Below are 26,671 nucleotides of genomic sequence, written 5' to 3'. Positions count from 1 at the left end.
TTGACTTTTGTCAAATGCCCTTTCTAGATCAACTAATAGAATCATTCAGGTTTTTTCCCCTTCATTCTGTAGATATGATGTATTTCATCACTTGACTTTTCTATCCCAAGCCACCCTTGCATTCTTGGTATACATTTCACTTGGTCATGGTGATAGGCATATATTCCTTTAATATGCTGTTGATTTAGTTTGCTAATGTTGAGTATTTTTGCATCTATAGTCATTAGGGATACTGGTCTATGATTTTCTTTTCTTGTGATGTCTTTATCTGGCTTTGATATCAGGGTAATGTTGATCTCATAGAATGATTTAGGAGGTTTTCCTTCCTTTTCTATTTTTTTGGAGGAGCTTAAGAATGATTGATTGGTGTTAATTCTTTTTTAAATGTTTAATAGAATTCACCAGTGAGCCATCTGGTTCTGGGCTATTTTTTTTGTTGAGAAATTTTTGATTACTGATTTCATATTTTTATTTGCTAAGCTTTTCTATTTTTTCATGAGTCTGTTTAGGTAATTTATGTGTTTCTAGGAATTTGTCCATTTCATCTAGGTTATCTAATTTGTTGGTGCATAATTATTTGTTCATAGTATTTTTTTTTTTTGAGTTGGAGTCTCGCTCCATCACCCAGGCTCCTGGCCACCCCAGCATCAACCTGCTGGGCTCAGTCAATCCTTCTGCCTCAGCCTTCCAAGTAACTGGAACTACAGGCACGTGCTACCATACCCAGGAAATTTTTTTTTTTTTGTAGAGATGATATCTTGGCCAAGTTGCCCAGGCTGTTCTCAAACTCATGGGTTCAGGCAATTCCCTCACCTCGACTTCTAAAGGTGCTAGGATTACAGACTTGAGCCACCACACCTGGCCCATAATATTCCTTTATAATCCTCTTTATTTCTGTGAGGTCAGTAGAGTCTCCACTTTCATTTCTGATTTTAGTTTTTTATTTGTGTCTTCTTTTTTCTACTTTGGATGAGTCAGTTTTTAATGTATAAAATCACTTGTCTAATAGCTACTATTTGTTGAGTTCATAACATTTGTTCTTAGAAGTTTAAGGGCATCTCAATTAATTCTCATACCCACCCTAATGTTATATTACTATCTACACAGAATAGATGAGGAAACCAAGACTCAGGGAGAGTCAATGAATTTCCCATCATCACAAAACTAGTAAACGATATGCCAAAGTCCTAATGCCCACTACAGCTATATTCCTTATATTTAAGGTTTCTTTTTTCTTTTTCTTTCTTTTTTTCCATTTCTTTCTTTCTTCCTTTATTTCTTTCTCTCTCTCTTTCTGTCTCTCTCTCTCTCTCTCTTTCTTTCCTTCTTTCTTTTCTCTTTTTCTTTCTTTCTATTTTTCTATCTTTTCAGAGACAAGGGTTTTACTATGTTGCCCAGGCTGTTATCGAACTCCTGTGCTCAAGCAATCCTCCCACCATAGCCCCCCAAAGTGCTAGGATTACAGGTGTGATCCATCATGCCTGGCCTATTTAAGGTTTCTTGAAGGGCCAAGTTATACTACAGTTTTTGTGGGATGGAGTTTCCCAGTTGAATTCTGTATAAAGACCAGCAGGTGTAATGAATAGGCATTTTTCTTCCAGTGAAAAATTTCTCAACATAAATAGGATGTATGGAGATAGAGTAATTAGAGAACATGATTTGTATTACATGCAGCTGTTGGTTATACATCAGTTGCAGGAGAAAGATTATTATTCACACAGCATTGGGAACACTTGCATGTTTGTTTTGAGTGGCTGACTGTTCATTTGGCAATCTATTCTTCTGATTTTTTTTGCAGTTATGAACTATGCTACTGTTTATTTTGATTCTGTTCTTTAAAAATTACCAAGTTATTAAATTTTTAAAAATTTCTCATTTGATAATAAATCTAAAGTCTCATTGATTTTGATCTAGTCTTATATGCTGTTAGATTCGTTTTATGATGATTTGCTTTTTTTCCCCAGGTAAAAGGTTTCACTTATTTATTACTGAGTCAGCCCACTAGTGCAGAGCATATAAACAAAAGAAAAATCCATTCCAATTAAACATGCCTGATTTCCCAATTGTGGAGAGATTTTCAACTTGATAATGGTAAGATGATGGTAACTATGATTCAGCATAAACAGGCGTTCCATCTCATGTGCAATTCCTTATAGACCCAGCTTGGTTTTTCTCCAATGTCTCCTCTTGGAGTTGTACTGGATTTTATTACAGTTTTCATCTGAATCCACTGAGGAATGGGACACTTTTGCTTCTGTTTCGTGGCCAGGAATCACTTGATCCTGAAAGTCTTGTGAGAAGATATGGCAAACAATGGAGTCCACTGCACACACCATGATGGCGGAGAAAGGAAGAAAATGTTTTATGATGATTTGACCAACAGATGTATTTTTTAACTTTCAAAACTAAAGTATACTTATACATTATAAATTCCCTGATTGTCCCTTATTGCTAGGAACCTGAAACTCCGTAACTAACAAAAACCCTTTTTTATTTCCCATTGAGCTATTTTTTTACATTGTTTTCACACCACTATTTTACATTGGTTTTATAAAAGTGCAAGAGATATACATTACAGAAGATAAACTGGCCTTCAGGAAAAACACACATCAAATAGAGGAGGAGGAGAAAGGCCCCGTTTCTTGTGAAAACCATGGAAAATTATTTTCAGAAATCTTTCTGAAAACACTAGATTCAGAGAGCTGATTTAAAAAAAAACTTTGCTCTGGTTCTAGTTTTTTTGGGAAAGTCTGTCATGCTTTTAGAGGCCTCTTAAAGTGTTAAATCTTGATCCCTTCTAATCAGAGTCAAGAGAATATACCAGCTAAAACATTTGAAAAAGGAGGACATTTTTATGCTTTCCTTTTAAGAAGTTAATCAATAAACTTCGGTGAATGAGAGCCTTACAATATGAGTTCATAATTAAATGTGTGTTCTTCTCTTCAATAGTGAATACCATTGTGAAAAACAGAATTATGACAATAAGAGTATCCTTAGTCATTTCTGTTCCCTTGGCTTGTCCTATTACTCATATAAGAAAACAGACTACTTCTACATGTAAAGCGTTAAATATATAGTTCCTTGGTTCAACAAGTTATCTAGAGAACTTTGCTGCAGACTCCAGTGATGAGTAAAATTTTGAGTAGAGAGGGAGAAGGGGTGATGGATAGTTGCATGTAGATTGTGGTAGAGGGTAAGAACAGGTCTCCTATCTTTGTAGGCTAGGCAAACATGAAATGTTATGACTGCTCTTACTATCCTGGGCATATTCCCATCATGATCCAAAAGTTTTTTTTGTAGCTTTCGTACTACCATCCACCATCTTCCCCATGCTCTTTTCTACCAACCAATTCTAATATTATCTCCTGGGTAATTGTATTCAGTAAAGAATGCTGTTCATCAAACTTGCAATACTTATTTTTGACCCCAAACATCCAGGGGCACCCATCCCCAACCATTTTTTGCCCTCAATTCTTTAGCCTGGGCATAGTCTCACATGTCTCATTGCACATCTTTCCCCTACATTTATAGTTTTGTCAAATCTCTTGTTCAGGGTCTCAGTTCTATTTTATCCTTCCTTGGTTTCTTCTTTCAGTGCTTTGTAGTTCCCAGTATTCCTATACTTCAAAGTATAAGAAAGCATGTGAATAGTTATTATTAATGATCATAAGTAGAAAAGTGGAAAAGAAATGGAGGAAAAAGCATGAGCTTCTAGGGACTTTAAAAACTTTTTTTTTAGTTAGGGCCTCACTCTTTCACTCAGACTGGAGTACAGTGTCACCATCATGGCTCACCACAGCCTTGACCTCCTGGGCTTAGGGGATCCTTCTGCCTCAGTCTCCTGAGTAGCTGGGACCACAGGCATGCACCACCAGGCCTGGCTAAGTTTTTGATTCTTGGTTTGTCCTAAGAGGTCTCACTATGTAGCTCAGACTGGTCGCGAATTCCCAGACTAAAGTGATTCTCCTGCCTTGGCCTCCCAAAGTGCTAGAATTACAGTAGTGAGCCACCATGCCCAGCCTGCCATTCTAGGGATTTTATGTGGTAACCATTACAGAGATACTTACTATCCTATCACTTCTTAAGCGCAATACTTAGCCTAGTGCCTATCATATAGTAGGCATTAAAAAAAATACTAGCTTGAGTCTACTCAACTATATGATCATTTATAGCTTGCATGATCTCCTTTGATTCTTTTTTTTTGTAATTGGCACATAATGATTACACATCTTTATGGGGTGCTTAGTGATATTTTGATACATCCAATGTATAGTGATCAAATCAGTATAATTAACATATCAATCTTTTCAGACATTTATTATTTCTTTGTGTTGAGAACATTCAAAGCCTCTCTTCTAGCTATTTAAAACTACATATTATTGTGGGTTTTTTTGTTTTTTTGTTTTTTTAGTTGGAGTCTCACTCTGCCACCCAGACTGGAGTGCAGTGGCCACTCCCGGCCACCGCAGCCTTGACTTGCTGGGCTCCGTCAATCTTTCTGCCTCAGCCTTCCGAGTAGCTGGAACTACAGGTGCGCGCTATCACACTCAGCTCATTTTTTTGATTTATTGTAGAGATGAGGTCTCGCCAAGTTGCCCAACCGGGTCTCGAACCCGCGGGCTCAGGCAATCCACTCACCTCAGCCTCCCAAAGGCACGAGATTACAGGCTGAGCCACCGAGCCCAGCTAAAACTACATATTATTGTTAACAATAGTCATCCTACAATGATATAGAGCAGTAATCCCCAACCTTTTTGGGTATCAGGGACCAGTTTGATGGAAGACAATTATTCCACAGACCTGAGGGTGGGGGGATGGCTTCAGGACGATTCAAGCATGTTACCTTTATTGTACAAATTATTTCTGTCATAATTTCATTGCAAAATGTCATGTTATTATTATTATTATAAAGTTGTGATATTATTTTGATATGCATCTGCAAGCAATTGATTTACTATGGTCTCTGTGCAGTCAAACCCCACTGCTAACGTTAATCTGTATTTGCAGCTGCTCCCCAGTGCCAGCATCACTGCCTCAGCTCCACCTCAAATCATCAGGTATTAGATTCTCACAAGGAGCCTTGCAACCTAGATCTCTCACAAGTGCAGTTCACAATAGGGCTTCTATAAGAATCTAATGCTTGCCTGAGCCCATGGGTTTGAGACCCACCTGGGCAACTTGGCGAGACATTGTCTCTACAATAAATCAAAAATTAGCTGGGCATGGTAGCACCCGCTGTAGTTCCAGCTAATTGGAAGGCTGAGATGAAATGATCGCTGGAGCCCAACAGGTCGAGGTTGCGGTGGCTGGGAGTGTGCCACTGCACTCCAGTCTGGGCAACAGAGTGAGACTCCAACTAAAAAAAAAAAAAAAAAAAAAGAATCTAATGCTGCCCTAATCTGACAGAAGGTGGAGTTCAGGTGGTAATGTGTGTGCTGGGAAGTGGCGGTAAATACAGATGAAACTTTGCTCATTCGCTTGCCACTCACTTCCTGCTGTGTGACCCAGTTCCTAACAAGTCAGACTGGTACTGTCCACAGCCTGGGGGTTGGGGACCCATGGTATAGAGCACTAGAACTATTCCTTATGTCTAGCTGTAATTTTATATCCTTTAACAAATCTTTCCCAATCCACCCTTACCCCTACACTTCCTAGCCTCTAATAACCTCTGTCCTACTTTTTACTTCCATGAAATCAACTTTCTTTAGCTTCTGCCATATAAATGACAACATGAAGTTTTTAACTTTCTATTCCTGGCTATTTCACTTAACATAATGCTCCCTCAGTTTCACCCAGGTTGCTGCAAATGACAAGATTTTATTCTTTTTTTATGGCTGAAGATTGTTCTTTTGTGTATATGCACATTTTCTTTATCTAGTTATATGTTTTTGGACACGGGCTGATTTCATATTTGGCTATTGTGCATAGTACTGCAGTAAACATGAGGGGGACAGTGAAAATACTGGGGGGGGTGCCAAAATGTATACACATTTTAAGAGATGTTATCTATGTATTATTTTTTTGAAGTTGAATTGAATTATGGTGGCAATGTGTAATAGGACATTTTCTCAAAAGATGACATTAATCAAATGAATGCTAGTGTCACCATGCAACAGGTAGGATAGTATTGTAATTTTAATACAGCTTTTTCCTTTCTTAAAATGTATATATATATATATGGGCACCCTCTGTATATCTTCAATATTCTGGGGTTTTTTTTTGATAAATGCCTAGTAGTGGGATTGTTGAATCATATTGTAGTTCTATTTGTAGTTTTTGTTGTTGTTTTGAGTCCAGGGTCTCACTCTGTCACTCAGCCTGAAGTGCAGTGGCATGCCCGCAACTCACACAGCTTTGACCTTCTGAACTCAGGCAATCCTTCCATCTCAGCCTCCCGAGTAGCTGGGACTACAGACATGTGACACCACACTCAGCTAATTTTTAAATTTTTTGTAGAGACAAGGTCTAACCATGTTCCCTAGGCTGGTCTTGAATTCCTGAGCTCAAGTGATCCTCCCACTTTGGCCTCCCAAAGTTCTAGAATTACAGGCAGGAGACACCATGCCCAGCCTCAATTTGTAGTTTTTTGAGAACCCTCCATTCTTTTTCCATAGTACCTAGACTAGTTTACATTCCCATTAAGTGTGTGAATTCCCTTCTCTCTTCCCTTTTCTTACCAGCACTTGTTATTTTTTGTCATTTTGATTATAGTCATTCTAACTGAGTGAGATAATATCTCATTGCGGTTTTGATTTACATTTCCCCAATGTTTAATGATGTTGAGCATTTTATCATATATTTGTTAGCCATTTGTATGTCTTCTTTTGAAAAATGTCTGAGCCGGGCTCGGTGGCTCGGCCTGTAATCCCAGCGCTTTGGGAGGCTGAGGTGATTGGATTGCCTGAGCCCGCGGGTTCGAGACCCGCCTGGGCAACTTGGTGAGACCTCATCTTCACAATAAAATCAAAAGTTAGCTGGGTGTGGTAGTGCACACCTATAGTTCCAGCTACTTGGAAAGCTGAGGCAGAAGGATCACGGGAGCCCAGCAGGTCGAGGCTGCGGTGGTCGGGAGCGGCCACTGCACTCCAGTCTGGGTGATAGAGTGAGACTCCAACTCAAAAAAAAAAAAAAGAAAAAGAAAAATGTCTGTTTGGGTCGTTTATTTCTTAACTTCATTGGGTTTTTGTTTGTTTGTTTGTTTGTTTTTTGCTGTTAAGATTTTTCATTCTTATGCTATTCCTGTGAAGAAGTGAGAACAGATGGTCTGATCTTCATTTGTGGGAGGAGGAAACAAAATTTCAGAATCTCAGAATTTTCGTAATTATGGGACCTCAAATAGATTATGCAACTTTCCAAGATCACCCAGCAAGGAAGCGATTGTGCTTAGGACTCTACGGAATTCTCCTAATCAGGTAGGCAATTAAGAAATGAAAGAAGGAACATTTGATAAGCCTCACTATGTACTATATCATCCTTCCTTGAATTCATTCAAATTTTATCCCCTTTTATTCATTCACTCAAGAAACATTTACTAAGTGCTTACTATGTGCCAAGCATTATTCTGGGCACCAAGGACACATCCATGAAAAAAAAAGATAAAAATCTCTGTCCTCTCAGAGTTTACATTATTGTTTACTAAGACATAATTGCCTGCTGACTTGTTTTATTTTTTGCAAGAATAAATTGATTTTTTTTTCTTTTTTTTTTTGAGTTGGAGTCTCACTCTGTCGCCCAGACTGGAGTGCAGTGGCCGCTCCTGGCCACCGCAGCCTCGACCTGCTGGGCTCCGGCGATCCTTCCGCCTCAGCCTTCCAAGTAGCCAGAATTACAGGCATGCGCTACCACGCCCGGCTGATTTTTTGATTTATTGTAGAGATGAGGTCTTGCTGCCCAGGCGGGTCTCGAACCCGCGGGCTCAGGCAATCCACTCACCTCAGCCTCTCAAAGGCGCGGGATTACAGGCTGAGCCACCGAGCCCAGCTGATTTTTTTTTCTTTTTAAAGACAGGATCTCACTCTGCTGCTCAAGCTGGAGTTCAGTGGCATGATTGTAGCTCACTGTAACCTTAAAGTTCTGGGCTCAAGTGATCCTCCCACCTCAGACTCCTGAGTAGCTAGATTTATAGGTGTACATCACAATGCCTGACTAACTTATTTTATTTTATTTTGAGAAAGGATTTTACTCTGTAGCCTAGGCTAGAATGCAGTGGCATGATCCCAGATCACTGATGCCTCAACCCCCTGGGCTCAAGTGATCCTTTCATCCCAAGTAGTTGGGATTACAGGTACACGACACCATGCCTAGCTTATTTTTTATTTTTTTGTAGAGACGAGATCTCACTATGTTGTCCAGGCTGGTCTCGAACTCCTGAGCTCAAGCAATCCTCCTTCTTCAGCCTTCCAAAGTGCTGGGATTACAAGTGTGAACCACAGTACCCAGCCAATTTTTTATTTTTATATTTACAGATTGAGTGGAGGGGTCTTGCTATGTTGTCTTGGCTGGTCTTGAACTCCTGTACTTAAGTGATTCCCCCACCTCAGTCTCCCAAATTGCTGGGATTACAGGCATGAGCTATTGCACCCAGCCTAGAACAAATTGATTAATGTACTGATTTGGTCAATAAATATCAAGCAGCTACTGTGTGCCAGGCACTATGATAGGTGCTGAGAATAAATAATGTTAAACAATAACAAACACAAACCTTATTCTCATAGAGCTTCTGGTTCATTGTACAAGGTTGACAATAGTCAAATGAGTGCTGAGTGCTAAGGAGATGTTCATGGAGATATGAGAACATGTGGAAGGGGATTGGACCAAGTGAGGTAGAACAGAGAAGGCGTTCTTTAGAAAATGATGACTGAGCTACGAAGGAATTCATTCAGTGAAGAGACAGAGGGAACAGCGTGTTAAAAGGTCCTGTGGTCGTAGGAGGGACCATGGCACTGACAAGGAACCTGAAAGAAGGCAGTTCAGCTGAGGCACAGAGTTGAAGGAGTTGATGAGGCTTGAGAAATGAGGGTGGGGATGGGGACACGGAGGGAGAGTTCATGCAGGCTCTTGGAAGATCTGGTCTTTATCTGCAGAACAGTGGGAAGTCATTGCAGTATTTCAAGCACGAGGGGTGACAAGACCAGATGTGGGTTTTGGAAATATTACTGCAAGGGCCAAGTCTGGAGTGAGAATAATCCATGGTCAGGTTATGGTAGTGTATGCAAGCGGTGATGAAATGGTGCTGTTTTGGACCTGGGCAGCGGTAGTGGAGGTGCCGGCAGGTAGACGAGTCAAAGTAAAAACGGCAGGATTTGGCTCTGGGGTGTGAATGTGGGCAGCGGTGGCAAGGATGTGTCAGGGAAGACTTCCTTGAGGCTGAAGCTGAAACTTCTCTGTGAAGTGGCTCCGGCTCCGAGCCTGGTGTTGGGCACGTAGTAGTTCCTGGTGTCAGAACGGACTGGAATGAGGTCGCACGAATCCCAATGTGATTTTTTGTCTTTCTCTACTTTTGGAGTTTCATGTTTTTGTGATTTTTGAGATAGTCCTAAGTGAAACAACGTACTTATTATTAATGGAGTTTGATGGATGGCTAGAGGTCAAACTGAAAGTTGAACATGACAGAGGGGAGGAGAGAGGAGGTGAAATTATGCAAAAGGCTCTCTGTCGGGGATTAGGTTGTTTTTCAGTAAAAAGGTCATTTCTGAAGGTTTTTTGGGGGGGTAACATATATATTTAATTCTAAAGAGCATTTAAAAAAAATTTTTATTTTAAAGATATGGAGTACAATTCAGAGTTAGGTATGCAAATAACCATTGTGTGGGTAAAGTCATGGAGTACAGAAACTGATGTTTGTATTTTTAAATGCTTCCATGTAAATTTCTAATTTAAGTTTCATAATAAGCCCAAGAGGCGAGTAGGGCAAGGATTGTCACCTCTCATTTTCCAAAGAGAGGAAATTGTAGCTCAAAGAGATTTTGTGTCCAATGAAACTTGAATCCATGATTTTGAATTCTAAATTCAATGTGCTTTTCACTGGGCTACATTCAGCACAGACTCTTACTGCTTTTGGTGGGATAAACTTGGAAGTATATTTATTACAAGAATCTTAACACTAATTTGTTGGAGTTGGAATGAGTTTGTAAAGACCTAGTGAATCTGATCATATAGTATGTGAAATCATGTATTCATATTCCCTTTGGAGATTTGGATTTTCAGAAATACTGGTTGCTTCTCTCAAGCAGAGCATTTCTTTGGAATGCAGTGAATACATCAGCTTTCCAAATAGCCTCTTAAGCAGCAGATTATTTGGCTTTCATTCAAAGTTTTGAGGTTCAGAAATCCTCTTCTAAGCAGATGTGGCTGTCAAGTGAAAGGACCAAGGTGGTGGGAGCAGGAGACAAAGGATCTTTGGCAAGTTTCCTGCTCCCCTGAGAGTTCTCTCCCTCTCTACTCCGTGGTCTACTCCCCATCTCCCAACAAAGTTTCTATAGCTGACCCTTCCCCCTGGATAAGGCAGTCTGCAGTTCACCAGCACTTGTGGCCTTCCAGGACCAGTAGCGGCTGGAAGGCTGTAGATACATTGTGATGAATTGGGCTTGTAAGTGTGTTAGCAACTCAATCTGCTGCCACTGAGAGATCCACACATTTTAATTATGGGCTTGGTTTCCTAGGCTTTGGAATGATAGTATCTGCGTGTATTCCTGGTTTGCACGTTTAGGGATGTGTTCTCATCTCAGTTTGTGAGAATTTATGTGCACAATTCCCATTAGCATTGATGGGAGTTGAATATATAAATCGTTGAACGTCAAAATGAGAATATACCCTTTAGTCTCAAGGATGAATGAACCACATTTCTCTTTCCAACTCTTCTCACTAGGTGATCTTCAGAATTTCTTTGGCAGATTTTTGGCTGTCTGATAGTTGGATTGTGGGTAAGCTCTAAATATAGCACATAATCATTGTATTTTACCAGTTTTATAAATGTGATTTTCAGCATATGTGTAGACCATCTATGTGCTTTTTTTTTTTTCCCCTGAGTTGGAGTCTCACTCTGTCGCCCAGACTGGAGTGCAGTGGCACACTCCCGGCCACTGCAGCCTCGATCAGCTGGACTCCGAAAATCCTTCTGCCTCAGCCTTCCAAGTAGCCGGAACCACAGGTGCGCACTACCACACCTGGCTAATTTTTTTATTTGTTGTAGAGATGAGGTCTTGCCAAGTTGCTCGTGCTGGTCTCGAACCCATGGGCTCAGGCAATCCACTTGCCTTGACCTCCCAAAGTGCTGAGATTATAGGCTGAGCCACCGAGCCCAGGCATATGTGCTTATTTTAAGAGATTCTCCAGATACCTTATTAAAGCGAATGGCTTTATTATTAAAAATATTTTTGAAGCATCATAAAATACATTAAACTATTAATAATCATCACTGAATGTGCTTTCATTCATTCACTTAACTAACATTTGCTGAATTGCTGCTATATGTCAGATACTATGCTGTGCTCTGGGGAGACTAGGAGACAACACTTTCTTTGGTGAGGAGGATAGATATAAAAGCAAACAACAAACTGTACAATACAAAACTGCGAAAAAGAAATAAGTGAAAAGAGTCATGAGAACAATGAAGAGAGAGAATGGCTGGAGAAAATGGGAAAGGCTTCACATAGGATATACTACTTCTACAGGGTCTTGAAAGTTAAGTAGGAATTCTCTGGGCCGAGGACTTGGGGCAGGTGATAGAAGGGTAAGGGTAGTCTAAGCAGAAGAAACTGAATGTTTAAAGACTAAGTGAGAAATGTAGCTGAAGGATAGAAAAACCTGAAGGGGACCAGAAAAAGATGAGCCAAGAAGATAGTTTGACATTAGATCAAGAAAATTGTCTTTGAGAATTATATTCAGTGGGAATTTTTAAGTTTTGTTTGTTTTGTTTTGTTTTTTTTTTTTGAGTTGGAGTCTCACTCGATCGTCCAGTCTGGAGTGCAGTGGCCGCTTCCGGCCACCGCAGCCTCGACCCACTGGGCTCCAGCGATCCTTCCACCTCAGCCTTCCGAGTAGCTGTAATTACAGGCATGGCTACCACGCCCGGCTGATTTTTTGATTTATTGTAGAAATGAGGTCTCGCTGCCCAGGCAGGTCTCGAACCTGCGGGCTCAGGCAATCCACTCAACTCAGCCTCCCAAAGGCGCGGGATTACAGGCTGAGGCACCGAGCCCGGCTTTGTTTGTTTTTTTTTTAATCAAAGTCTCACTCTATCGCCCAGACTGGAGTACAATAGCACGCTCGTGGCCACCACAGCCTCAACCTGCTGGGCTCAGGCAATCCTTCCGCCTCAGCCTTCTAAGTAGCTGGGACTATAGACGAGTGTCACCACGTCTGGCTAATTTTTTGATTTATTGTAGAGACAAAGTCTCACCAAGTTGCCCAGGCTGGTCTTGAACCCCTGAGGCAATTCTCTCGCCTCGGCCTCCCAAAGTGCTGGGATTACAGGCTTGAGCCACTACACATGGCCTGATTTTTAAGTTTTTAAGAAGAGGAGTTATGGGAATGCCTTGGGCTTTAAAAACTTAATTCTAGGAACAGAGAGAAGAATGGATTGGCATGGGAAGAGGTGATTTAGCTGAAGTAATTGGGAGATCATTAGCTCGATACAGGAATGGTTTATTCTTTGGGACAGATAGAAATATTTACAGTTTTTAAACTAACATAAAATAAGCTGCATATATTTAAGGTGTACAATTTGATAATTTGACATATGTAGATACCTGTGAAACCATCACCACAATCAGTACTATGAATATATCTGTCATCCCTCAAAGTTTCCTTGTGCTTCTCTGTAAATGCATAAACCAGTAATATAGTCATTTATTATCATGACCAAGTATTATGTGCTTTACAATTTTTTTTTTTTTTGAGTTGGATTCTCACTTTGTCGCCCAGCTGAAGTGCAGTAGCATGCTCACGGCCATCCCAGTGTGTCAACCTGCTGGGCTTTGGCGATCCTTCCGCCTCAGCCTTCCAAGTAGCCAGAACTACAGGCGCATGCTACCATGCCCGGCTAATTTTTAAAAATTTATTGTAGAGACAAGATCTCTCCAAGTTGTCCAGGCTGGTCTCCAACCCACAGGCTCAGACAATCCTTTCACCTGGGCCCCCAAAGTGCTGGGATTACAGGCTTGAGCCAGCACACCCGGCCATGTGCTATACTTTTATACTGCGGGCAGTGCAGCAGATTTGTTTACACGAGCATCACCACAAATATGTGAGTAATGCATTGTACTGCGTTACGTTGGCCATGATGTCACTAAGCAACAGAAATCTTCTCAACTCCATTAAAATCTCATGGGACCACTCTCATATGCGGTCTGTCACTGACTGAAATGTCGTTATGTGGTGCATGACTGTAACATACTATAAAATTCACCCTTTTAAAGTGTACAATTCAGTGGTTTTTAGAATGTTAACAGAATTGTGTTACTACTATCTAATTCCAGAACATTTTCATAACCTCATAATGAAACCCCAAACCTATTAACAGTCACTCCTCATTACCCCAGCCTCTGGCAACCTCTCATCTACTTTCTGTCTCTATGGATGTGCCTATTCTGGATATACCATATAAACAGAATAATGTAATATGTGGTCTTTTGTGTCTGCCTTCTTTCACTTGTTTTTAAGGTTCATTTATGTTGCAGCATGCATCAGAACTTCATTCCTATTATATTTAAATACAATTGCATTATATGGATACATACCACATCTGCATATCTATTCATCTGTTGATGTTCCCAATTTTTGGTTGTGATGAATAATGTTGTTGTAGCATTTTTTGTTCAAGTTTTTGTGTATACATATGTTTTCATTTCTCCTGGAAATGAAAATTCTGCCTTGGAGTAAAGTTGATGGGTAATATAGTCACTCTGTGTTTAATCTTCTGAAATACTGCCAGCCTATTTTTCAAAGTGGTTATACTATTTTATATTCCCACCAACAGTGTCTGTGGGTTCCAATTTCTTCATATCCTCAACAATAACTTGTTATTATCTGTTTTTTTAAAATCATAGCCTTCTCAGTGTTTGTGAAGTGGTGTCTCACACAAATGATGTTGAGTATCTTTTCATGTGCTTATTGACTCTTTGTATATTTTCTTTGGAAAAATATCTATTCAAATCCTTTGTTCATTTTAAAATTGGATTATTTGCCTGCCTTTTATGATTGAGTCATGAATGTCCTTTACAATTTTAGATTTAAGTCTTTTATCGAATATATGATTTGCAAATTTTTCCCAATTTTGTGGGTTGACCTTTTCTTAATGGTATCCTTTAAAAAACAAAAGCTATAAATTTTGTTGAAGTCCAAAATTATCTATTCTTCCTCTTGCCTCTTGTGTTTTTGGCATGATGTCTAAGAACCCCACTCCCTAAACAAGGTAATGAAAAATTCATGTCTATGTTTTTTTCTAAGAGTTTTAAACTTTTATTCTTGCAATTAGTTCTAGAATCCATTTTGAGTTAATGTTTGTATATGGTGTAAGGTGGGGTCCAACTTCATTCTTTTGCATGTGGATATCCTGTTGTCCTGGCACCATTTATTGATAAGGCTACTCTTTCCCCATTGAATTATCTTGTCATCTTTGCCAAAAATCAATTGACCATAGATTTATTTTTAGACTCAAGTCTATTTGATTACTCTAGATGTCTATTCTCATTCCAGTTCCAGGCTGTCTTAATTAATGTGACTTTGTAGTATGTTTTGAAATCAGGAAGTATGATTCCTCCAACTCTGGTTTTTTGTTTTTTTGTTTTCCCCTTAATGCTGTTTTGACTATTCTGAATTTCTTGAAACTTCATTTCCTTGTGAATTTTAGCATCAGCTTGTAAATTTCTATAAAAAGTTCAGCTGAAGTTTCCATAGAAATTGAGTTGAATCTTAGATCATTTTGGGTCTATTGCCATCCTAATGATATTAAGTCCTGTGATTCATGAGCATGGGTTGTCTTTCCGTTTATTTAGACTTCTTTAATTTCATTCAGTGAGAATTATGGGTTTTTTTCTGAATGCAATTGGAAGACTTTGAAGGGTTTTGAACAGAGTGATGATTATGATCTGACTTATGTTTTAAAAGACTGACTGGCAGCTTTTTGTAGGATAAAATGCAAGAGGCAAAATAATGAAATGAGACTATTTAGAAGTCTACTACAATAGGCTAGATAAGAGATTGTGGTGGCTTGGACTATGGCAGTGATAATGGAAATAGGGAGAAATGATAATGGAAATAGGGAGAAATGTTGCCTATTTTGAGGATGGAGCTGACAAGATTTGTTGAAAAACTGGAAATGAGAGAAAAAGAGAGAAGTTGAAGAGTGACTCCAAGGCTTTGGTCTGAGCAACTGGAGGAATGGAGTTGCCATTGGCCAGGATGAGGAAGACTGAGAGGACTGTGTTCACGGTGATTGGGTTGGGGGTTATTAGGAGTTCAGTTAAGTGTGAATGGTAAGTGGGAAGTATGGCATGCCTGTTAGACATTGAAGCTGAGCTACTGAATAAATATTTGGTATGTGAGCATAGAAACTCAGGATAGGAGTCTTAGCAGTATGCAGAGATGATATTTAAGGACCAAAGAGAGACTGTATCTAGAGAAAAAGTTTAGATAGAGATGAGATCTCAAGTCTGAACCTTGGGGGACCCCACTGCTAGAGCTTAAGGTGATGAGGTAGATCCGGCAAAGGAGACTGGAAAGAGCAGTAATTACAGTAGGAGGAAAATCAAGAGAACGTGATATCTTAGAAGTCAAGTAAAGGAAGTATTTCAAGAGGTGGGACCAAACAAGTGTGTCAAACCTTGTTGAACGGTTAAATAAGATGAGGGCTGAAATTGATTATTGAATTTGATCATGTGAAGGTCATTAGTGACTTTGCCAACATCTGTTTTGGTGGAGAAGGAAGGAGTTAGCCTGTTTCAAGTAGATTTAAGAGAGAATGAGAAGAGAGGAAGAAAAAGAGTGTAGACAATGCTTTTCGAGGAAATTTCCAAGGGAAGCAGAGAAATGAAGCAATAATTTACCTTGAGAGGGGTATACTGCCAATAAGGGCTTAAAAACAACCTTTTACTTTAGAAAATTTCAAACCTACAGAAAAATGGAAAGAACAGTACAATGTATACTATATATTCTTCACCTAGATTCACCGGTTTTAATATTTTGCCACAATTGCTTTTTCTTTCTCTTCTCAGGTGATTTACTGAACTTTAAAAGCAAGTTACAGATATTGTGTGACATTTTATCCATAAATATGTCAATCTGCATATCCAAGAATAAAGACTATATGGCCACAGTACAGCTATCCCATCAAAGAAAATTAATAATAATTCCATATCACCTAATATTCAATCATATTTATATTCCCAAAACTGTCTCAAAAATCTTTTATACACTTTAAAATCCAGAAACTCAAGTTTATACATTGTACATTGCTATCTTTAATGTTTATTAATGTGAAAAAGTTCTGCTTTTTTTTTTCTTAGTGACTTTCATTTTCTAAAACATTTATGTTAATTGTACTATGGATTATCTGACATTCTGGATTTTTCTAATTGTTTGTTCATGGTATTTTTTTCACCTATTTTTCTAGGCTAAACGGCCTAGAAAATGAAATTAACTCTAGAGGTCTAATTAGATTCAAGTTAAACATTTTGGGCAAGAATATTTCTTAAGTCATATTGGGCACTTCATATTACATCCGGTCAGGAGACATTTGTAATGTTAGGTTATCTGCTGTTAGCGATGCTAAATTTGATCTCTTAATTAAAATAGTGATTTTAAAAGAATAAATACAAAATAAAAGAGTGCCTGCCAGTTTTCTCCATTATAAAGTACCTTTTCCCTTTAGTAATTAAGTTTTAAAAAATCTTTAAGGTAATATTTTCATGGTGTGCCAATATCTTATTCATCAGGGAGGGGCTTTATTTATTTTTTTAAGATGGAAGTCAGTATAGCATGTTTATTTGCTGATGGGAGCAACCTGGAAAAGAAGGAAAAAATGACGGTGCAGGAGCGAGAAGTGACAGTTGCTGGAGCATTGCTCTTGAGTAGACAAGAAAGGATAGGATTCAGTACACAACCGGAGAATTAGACCTTAGGTCAAATCATAGACATTCTCCATAGTAACCGGGTAGAAGTAGAAAATATGGACATGGTCACAGGTAGGATGGTGTATACAGTTGGGGGAGCGTTCAGAAATGATTTTCTAACTCTTTCTATTTGGCAATATACTAAGCAATTATTCAAATGTAAACCCGGCCAAATTTTAACCTTCCCTCTTCTTCTCCCTATGGTGACATTTAGGTTCTTTGGGACTTAATTTGCCATAGTCTAAAGAGAAGGAAAAATCTGGTCTATAATCTGGGCTACTTATTGGACACTCTCATATGTTCTTTAATATCTGTTTTCCTACCATGACTTCTAGCGTGTATAGTCCACGTCTGACGCCAAGGTACCTCCTTATCCTTCAGGCTAACTGGCCTCACAGTCACCTCTGGGATCAAGAAGAACTTGGGGAACATCATGGGTTCTCTCTTTTTAAACATTTAATCGAGCTACTGCTGAATTGGTGCCGCATATTTCTGGTCCAGCGGTTTTCTTTAGGCACCTTGCTGTCTTTTTGGACTTTACCCAGGAAGTAAAGCACAAATGTCTTCTTGGAACTTCTTGTGGCTTTCTTTCTATTGCCACTCCACCCAGGCCTGAGTCTGGGGAGCCCAGAGCCTGAGCTCCCTGCTTAGAGACTCAACGCCTCTCCTTTTCATTCTCAAATCTTTCTTCAGTCTAACTTTCAAACACAGCCTTCCATCATGGTGCCTTTTTGCCACTTCTGTTGTTTAGACACAGACTTTATGCACTGAGAAGTTTATGTTCCTATTTTTTAAAATAAAACCTTTTCTCTCTTTCAAAGTAAACTATACCAACAAAGCAAAATAAAACATCTGTAGGTTTTCAAGATTATTCTTTCTTTTTTCCCTGTCTCTCTCTTTTAGACAGAATCCTGTTCTGTCACCCAGACTGGAGTGCAGTGGCACAGTCATAGCTCATGACAACCTTAAACTCTTGGGCTCTAGGAATCCTCCTGCCTCAGCCTCCTGAGTAACTGGGACTACAGGCACATGCCACTACACCCAGCTAATTTATTTTTATCTTACCTTATTTTATTTTATTTGTAGAGATGGGGTCCCATATGTCACCCAGGTTGGTCTCAGATTCCTGGGCTCAAGCGATCCTCTTGCCTTGGCCTCCCAAAGGGCTGAGATTATAGGTGTAAGCCACCATGCTCAGCCCAAGATTATTATTTCTGTCAGGGATTTAAGAACTTTTCTTCTTTTCAAACAACAAGAACCTAACTCTGTTTTCTGGGTTTTGCCTTTCCTTGAGTACATAAGCTTTAGTTTCAAGGTTTCATTTTTATGATAGACAAATAAAGGAACTCCTAGGACAAAAAAAATTTATATTTAAATGTTATATTTAACATTTAAATTTATTTTTATAAATATCATAAATTTATATTACAAATTTAAATGTTAACATTTAAATTTATATTTAAAGTTATATTTAAAGTGTTATTCTTCTGCACATATATTATCAAAACACACATTTCCAAACAATTACTTGCTGCCACTGGTATATTAATCAGAATATTAAATATCTATCCTTAAAAGATCAAAAGAAGCATTTCAGAGTGACCCAGAGAATGACTGGACTGACATAATGGGAAAAGACAGACTCCAAAAAGAATGTAGACTGAGATTTAAGGTAGAAGGGAATGTGCTCTGTCTCTGTGCACATTGTTGATATTCGACTTGTTTTTGCCCTTCTGAAGCAAACAGAGAAAGCAGTGTCATCACCTTTCTGATATTCCAAGGGAAGCTTGGTGGCTGTCATGGGCTCTGCTGATCCTTTTAATATGTGTGACTCATATTAAAAGTGGTGTGACTCAACATCACATCGAGTTAAAAATATGTGCCATCCTGTTTCTACAATTTTTTTTTTCTTGCAGGCAAGCAGAACTTCTGGGCTTCAGTTCCATTTAATAATATTCTGTTAAAAAGAAATAACGTCCGAGATGTGGAAGCTTCTTGTAGAGACTGTCCTGAAAGTGACAATTCACAATATATAAATATTAGTTCTATCAGCGTATTTACAAATGCAGATGATGTTACTGGTTATAGTATACTTATACTACAGTACAGATTTGTCACAGATATATTTATGTAGATGCCCTAAAGTTGCAGGATCTTGGGAGGACACTGGAAGCGTAAATCAATCCAGTGCTTCAAGACAGGCTGCTGAATAGTGGAGGCGGTCACCTCTCCCTGAGTTCACTTGAATATTCTGTCCTCGAGGCAGCTTTTGTTTCTTAGGAAGTACCTGATTGATTTTAGGGCTGATTCTTTCACTGCAGAAGCATTTGGAATACCACCGGGTTGGAAATGGACACAGCAACTTTTTCAGGGTGTACAAAACTGCTTATGTGAGTGTCCTTTACAAGGGATGTTATACTGAAAGGCACATTTGAGAGTGCCCGGTATTTGTCCTTATACGTGCATCCATTTAAGATGAATGCCTCCCAAATCATTTGCACATGCTGATTGTAAATACAGCCTTTTGCTAGGTGATACGTGATGCGCATCCCAGCGTAAACCTGAAATGCTACCCAACTTTTCCACATCTACCTAAAGCCTTCTCGCCCATCAAGGTCCGGCTTCTTCTCTATGAAGCCTTCCCTGATTGCATTCACCCATCGTGATTTCTTTTTCTCTGATCTCTGGGAACATGTACTGTCTGAGTTCCTCCCCGGGTTTTTCTCAACGAGGCTTTGTAACCAAGCCACTCTGCCAAGGCTGTTTCACTTTTGTTTCTGTTTTTATTTCATATCTCTTTCCAAGTGGATTGCAAACGCTTTGAGGCCATGCATCATCTACGGTAAGTCTTCCCTTCTCCTTACGTTCCTTAGCACGTGGCAAGTGCTCAGACATTATTTGCTAAGTGAATGAATGAAGCAAATGTCAGTTTCACGCACCACCACAAAGGGCCGTTTACAAATGTGGTCTGTGAGCTGGGATTCATTAGCAAAAGATATATATTTTCAAAGGATAATGGAGGCTCAGGATGAGAGGACTCTTTAAGGATCACCTCGTTTATTCAACAGCATGATGTGTAAATTAATTCTGCAAGGCAGGGCAGAGTCATCCCCTGCAGACGGAGTATCACCTATGATTCAGAATGAACACCTGAAGTAACATGGAATTTTCAGGTACTATAGGGAAATGGTTAAGAGTTGTAAATTTTAAAACTTGTTATTTGGGTTTAACTTCACTTCCTTGCTGTTTCTGTGGCCTTGAAAAGTTCTTAAGTTTTAGTTTCTTCACCTGGAAAGCTGGGATGATCATATAAACTCACAGTTGTTTTTTTTTTTTGTTTGTTTGTTTGTTTTTTTTGAGTTGGAGTCTCACTCTGTCGCCCAGACTGGAGTGCAGTGGCCGCTCCCGGCCACCGCAGCCTCGACCTGCTGGGCTCCGGCGATCCTTCCGCCTCAGCCTTCCGAGTAGCCGGAATTACAGGCATGCGCTACCACGCCCGGCTGATTTTTTGATTTATTGTAGAGATGAGGTCTTGCTGCCCAGGCGGGTCTCGAACCCGTGGGCTCAGGCAATTCGCTCACCTCAGCCTCCCAAAGGCACGGGATTACAGGCTGAGCCACCGAGCCTGGCTTAAACTCACAGTTTTTAATTTGCAATTCTAAAATCCAAAATCTTTGAAAATTAAGTTTTTGTAGTCAGGTACGGTGGCTCATGCCTGTAATCCCAGCATTTTGGAAGGTGGAGGAGAGAGGATCTCCAGAGTCCAGGGATTGGAGACCAGTCTGGGCAACTTGGTAAGACCTTGTCTCTATAATAAATAAAAAAATTAGCTGGGCATGGTGGTGCCTGCCTGTGGTTTCAGCTACTTGGAAGGTTGAGGCAGAAGGATCACCTGAGGCCAGCAGGTTAAGGCTGTGGTGGCCGTGAGTATGCAATTGCACTCCAGTCTGGGCAACAGAGTGAGACTCCTACTCAAAAAAACAACAATAACAAGTTTTTGTAGCTCATTTGCCAGGAAAAACTACCTTATCTGAAGTCATAAATCTAACTTAAATGGATATGAGTTATTCACATCTTTATGTACCTATTAATTAGGGAATACATATACTTATCTGTAAAAATATTAAACTATTTGAGTATAAGATGTTGCACCAGATTCCACTTGGGGTATTACATGTAGTATATGCATTCTATTAATTTCTCAAAAGGTTTGAATATGAAAGCACATCTGCCTCCCAAGCAGCTCAGATAAAGGATCATGGACCTTTATTACCTACTCATAGGATTGTTATGAGGATTAAACAAGATAGTAGATGGGAACCATTTAGCACAGTGCCTGGAATATAATAAGCCCTTAATAAATATCAGTTGGCCAGGCTTGGTGGCTCAGCCTGTCATCCCAGCACTTTGGGAGGCCAAGGTGAATGGATTGCCTGGGCCTGCAGGTTCGAGACCTACCTGGGAAACTTGGTGAGACCTTGTCTCCACAATAAATCAAAAATGAGTTGGGCATGGTAGCACGCTCCTGTAATTTCACTACTTGGAAGGCTGAGGTGGAAGGATCGCCGGAGACCAGCAGGTCGATGCTGGGGTGGCTGTGTGCGTGCCACTGAACTCCAGCCTGGGCAACAGAGTGAGATTCTGACTCAATAAATAAATAAATACATATCAGTTAATGCTATTGAAACTTACATTTTAAATTAATCACCTTAGTTTTTTGTGAAAGTTTCTTTCAATATTCTATATTTAGTATCTATAAGAGTACTGCTGTTTTTCTTATTCCCTAATGAACAAATGATTTCCCCATGAAGCCAGACTTTAAAATGTCTTTTAAAAATGAAATTATATTTGTGATTGAACTATTATTTTAGAAGAGCCCTTGGGAATGTATTTGCTCTTATTCACTTGCTTGTTTCTTCATTCCTTTTGCAAAAATGTACTGGGTGATTTGCTAATTCCCGGTGACAACATCTTTGCCTTCCTACAGTTTATAGTCTAGTGGAAACATGTGGTTTTTTTTCCCTGTTGATTCATTCTTTTCTTTATTCAACAAATAATTATCGAATACTTATTATATACAAGGCACTGTTCTAAGTACCTGGGATATAGCCGTTACCAAGGCAGATAAAGTCCCTGCCTTTATAAAATGTGTTTTGGAGCCGGGCTCGGTGGCTCAGCCTGTAATCCCGCGCCTTTGGGAGGCTGAGGTGAGTGGATTGCCTGAATCCGCGGGTTCGAGACCCGCCTGGGCAGCGAGACCTCACCTCTACAATAAATCAAAAAATCAGCCGGGCATGGTAGCATGTGCCTGTAATTCCGGCTACTCGGAAGGCTGAGGCGGAAGGATCACCGGAGCCCAGCAGGTTGAGGCTACGGTGGCCGGGAGCAGCCACTGCACTCCAGTCTGGGTGACAGAGTGAGACTCCAACTCAAAAAAAATAAAATAAAATAAAATAAAATAAAATAAAATGTGTTTTGGGGGAGGGAGACAGGTAGTAAACAAATAAAAGTGTTTTCAGACGATGATTAAATCAGTGAAGGAAATGAAATAAGCTGACATGCGATAGACAATGGTTGGTGTTTGTGAAGGTGGAACTACTTTAGACACGATGGTCAGGAAAGGCTTGATGAAGAAATGATATTTGAACCAAGGCCATGCATTGGATATGGATTTGATTTAATGTGAAAGACTCAAAAATCACAGAGGCTTAAAAGCTAGTAGAAGTTAAATTTTTTCTCACCAAGTGTCTGGCATTTCTGCTTCACCAAGTTGTCTGGGCCTTGGAGTCCTTCTATGTTGTTTTTCTGCCATCGCTTAAGGGTCATATGTGGTCCAAGATGGCTAACTACCAGGTCTAAACTCTAGGCAATGGGAAAGCCAGAAGAGGAAGAGGACATTTCCTTATAAAATATATCCCCTTCCAAGGAATAACCCCAAAACATGAGCGCTTCATTTTCCTTGCATCCCATTGGCCAGGACAGAATCTCAGGGCCACATCTAATTGCTTACTAGGAAATGTAATTTTTACTTGGATAATCATGTACTCAGCTAGCAATTCTTTTAGTATGGCAGAAGGGGAGAATGGCTATAGTAGGACTAGCAATCTCTACTACAGACCTGAATATTGAAATGGAGATAAGGAAGAACTTCTTGGGCAATAACATTCCAAGCAGAAAGAACAGAATTTCTTTTTTTTTTTTTGAGTTGGAGTCTCACTCTGTCGTCCAGACTGGAGTGCAGTGGCCGCTCCCGGCCACCGCAGCCTCGGCCTGCTGGGCTCTGGCGATCCTTCCGCCTCAGCTTCCAAGTAGCTGGAACTACAGGCGCACACTACCATGCCCGGCTCATTTTTGATTTATTGTAGAGATGAGGTCTCACCAAGTTGCCCAGGCGGGTCTCGAACCCCGCGGGCTCAGGCAATCCACTCACCTCAGCCGCCCCAAGGCGCGGGATTACAGGGTGAGCCACCGAACCCGGCTAAGAACAGAATTTCAACAGCCCTGAGCAGAAGTGGGTTTTCCAGGAAGATAAATGAGGCTAAGGCATCAGGTATCTCACTTGCATTGGATCCATCCTGCACTTAATTTTATATAATTGTGCCTAAACCAAATAAGTTCCAAGTCCCACAAAATCTTTATCAGACCCTGGCCCTGAGAAAGAAAAGTGGTTGGCATATTAAGAATTGAGGCTGGGCTCAGTGGCTCAGCCTGTAATCCCAGCACTTTGGGAGGCCAAGGTGAGTGGATTGCCTGAGTCTGTGAGTTCGAGACCAGCCTGAGCAACTTGGCGAGACCTTGTCTCTACAATAAATCAAAAAATTAGCCAGACATGGTTGCATGTGCCTGTAGTTCCAGTTACTTGGAAGACTGTGGTGGAAGAATCTCTGGAGCCCAGCAGGTCAACAATGGGGTGGCCGTGAGCGTGCCACTGTACTCCAGCCTGGGCAATGGAGTGAGAGTCCAACTCAAAACAAAACAAAACAAAACAAAAGAATTGAAAGGGGGTCAGTATGAACAAGACGGAGAGCAGAACTAGATCAGATTGGGCAGGTAAGTAGGGAGTAACTCATGTAAGGAAGGAAGGTTAGCTTTTATTTTAATGTAATGGAAAACCACTGGAGAATTTTTAAAAGAAAAAAACTGATTTATATTTACTCTGAAGGAGACACATAAGAAAACATTCACTGAAAAATGAAAAACAATTCAATGTACCTCAGCAGAATGGATTAATAAATTGGCAAATTGTGGCATATTTGCAAGGCGAATATATTTGAGTAGTAGAGCTGAATGAATGAGAATTCTGTATATCCATGTAGGTGAATCTCAAAAATATAATGTTGAGTAAAAAGAGCAAATTGTAGCAGCAATATACAGCATAATTTTATTTCTGAATGATTTTATTTATATAAAATTTGAAAGTATTCAAGTCAATCTATCATTTAAGAGTACGTATTGTAGAAAAAACTACTCCATAGCTAGTCTCCTCGTCTTTCATGATAGTAAAGCTCTACTTTTGCGATGGTGGGAATATGTCCAAGTGGAAAACTACATTTCTCAGCCTCTCTTGCAGATATAGGTTACATCATGGTTCTGGAAAATAAGGTGTAAGTGAAAGTTATTGGGTAGAGTTCTTGGGAAGATTCTTGAAAGAAGGAAGGACTCAACTAGTATGTAATTTTTCCCTACTTTCTTGTGTTTTTGCTTTCCTTCTTTCTCTTGCCCCAAAATGGCCCAGATAATGGAAGCTAGAGCAGCCACATTACAAACATTAGAGTGAAACCTAGAGATTCCCAAATAATTTAGCTCTAATCTTTGAGACACCAAACTAACCTCATTGCCTCAACTGCCTATCCCAAGTTTTGCAACTATGTGAGAAAGACAAACTACCATTTCTCTTTAAATCACTGTTGTTTGGGTTTTCTGTGACACGCAGCTGAACTCAATCCTAAATGATATGTATGAATCTGTAATAAAATTCCATCTATAGAAATGAAATGAAACTCACTAAATTCAAGGATGATTATCATCTTTGAAGTGAGAGTAATGCGAATAAAACTGGGGATGAATATACAGATTGTATTGCCTTGATTAAAGAAAAAGAGCTGAAGCAAATATGACACGATGTTAATATTGTTAAAAGTTAGATCAGCCTGTCATCCCAGCACTTTGAGAGACCAAGGCGAACGGATTGCCTGAGCCCGTGGGTTCGAGACCTGCCTGGGCAACTTGGCAAGACCTCATCTCTACAATAAATCAAAAAATTAGCTGGGCATAGTAGTGTATGCCTGTAGTCCCAGCTACTTGGAAGGTTGAGGTGGAAGAATCGCCTGAGCCCAGCAGGTGGAGGCTGTGGTGGCCAGGAGTGTGTCACTGCACTCCAGTCTGGGTGACAGAGTGAGACTCCAACTCTAAAAAAAAAAAACCAAAACAACAACAACAAAAGTTAGATAGTGGACCCATGGGTATTCATTACTATTTCAAATGTGTGAATATTTTATTTTTAAAAAGCTCAGGCTGCTGGGTGGAGAAAGAGTCACAACACAGAAGTTGGAGATCTTTTTTCATTTTTATTTTATTTTAAAGATGTGGGGTACAATTCAGGGTTAGGCATACAAATGTTCATGATGCAGGTACCCTTGTTAATGAGGTGTGCCCCTCCCTCCCTGGCAGTTTCCCTCAACTGCCAATCCCACCCCTCCCTTCCCTGGCAGTTTCCTGCTACTGCCAATCACTTTCTTATAGTATTATGATAATTGTTCAAGGTCCACTTATTAGTGAGAGTGAGAACATGTGGCACTTTGTTCTTTGTTTCTGTGACAGATCACTGAGTATGATCAACTCTAAATCCATCCAAGTTGCTGCAAAGTCCATATCTGTTGGAAGTTGGAAATTCTTATAGCCATGCAGGTGAGAGAGGATGATGATAGCTTGGATTAGAGTAGGAAAGAATGTATGTGGAATATCGTTAGGGGTAGAACCTATGGGATTTCATGATGAATTATATGGGAGTTGTAAGAGGAGGAGGACAATTAAGGATGACTCCCGTGTTTTTGGTCTGAGCAGCGGGGTAGGTGGTGGTGCCAATAAGATGCGAATGGTAGGGAGGAGCAAGCTTAGGCAAAGTGGCGATCAAGAGTTTGATTTTGGTACCATAGCCACTTATCTACCTAATCCTGAACTGTACCCTGCCTCTTTAGAATAAAAAAATTTTTTTAGAAGTTTGATTTTGGACAAAGTCAGTCAAGATATTGAAGCGGAAATGTCAAGGAGGCAACTTGATATAGGAGGCTGTGAAGCTAGGACTTGTTCAAGGACTTCCAGAAAATGGAATCAGATTTGTTTTTATCTGTGCATCCATAAGAAGTCTTGTCTCTTATCTCACTTTTGACTCCTTTAGATGGGGATTTGGAACTTGCAAAAAGGATGGCTTTGGGAAGGGCAGAGTCAGTTGTGATAGAGTGGGGTAAAGCCTGCCATACTTGTTTTTAAGCAGCTCCTTGCAAGTGGCTACAAGACAATAAAGCAGAGCTTAATGATCACTGGTTATTAATATGAATTTC

General features: G+C 39.9%; 1 pseudogene; it reads right to left on the bottom strand.

The window, feature by feature from the left end:
* Positions 1 to 2,150: 2,150 nt before the first annotated feature.
* LOC110595378 overlaps positions 2,151 to 26,671 on the bottom strand; it is an 84,059-nt pseudogene continuing 59,538 nt past the window's right edge.

Source organism: Carlito syrichta, unplaced genomic scaffold (genome assembly GCF_000164805.1).
Source record: "Carlito syrichta isolate Samal-C Ts95f unplaced genomic scaffold, Tarsius_syrichta-2.0.1 Scaffold301537, whole genome shotgun sequence".
Lineage (NCBI taxonomy): Eukaryota > Metazoa > Chordata > Mammalia > Primates > Tarsiidae > Carlito > Carlito syrichta.
This window is presented reverse-complemented; position numbering and strand designations above follow the sequence as displayed.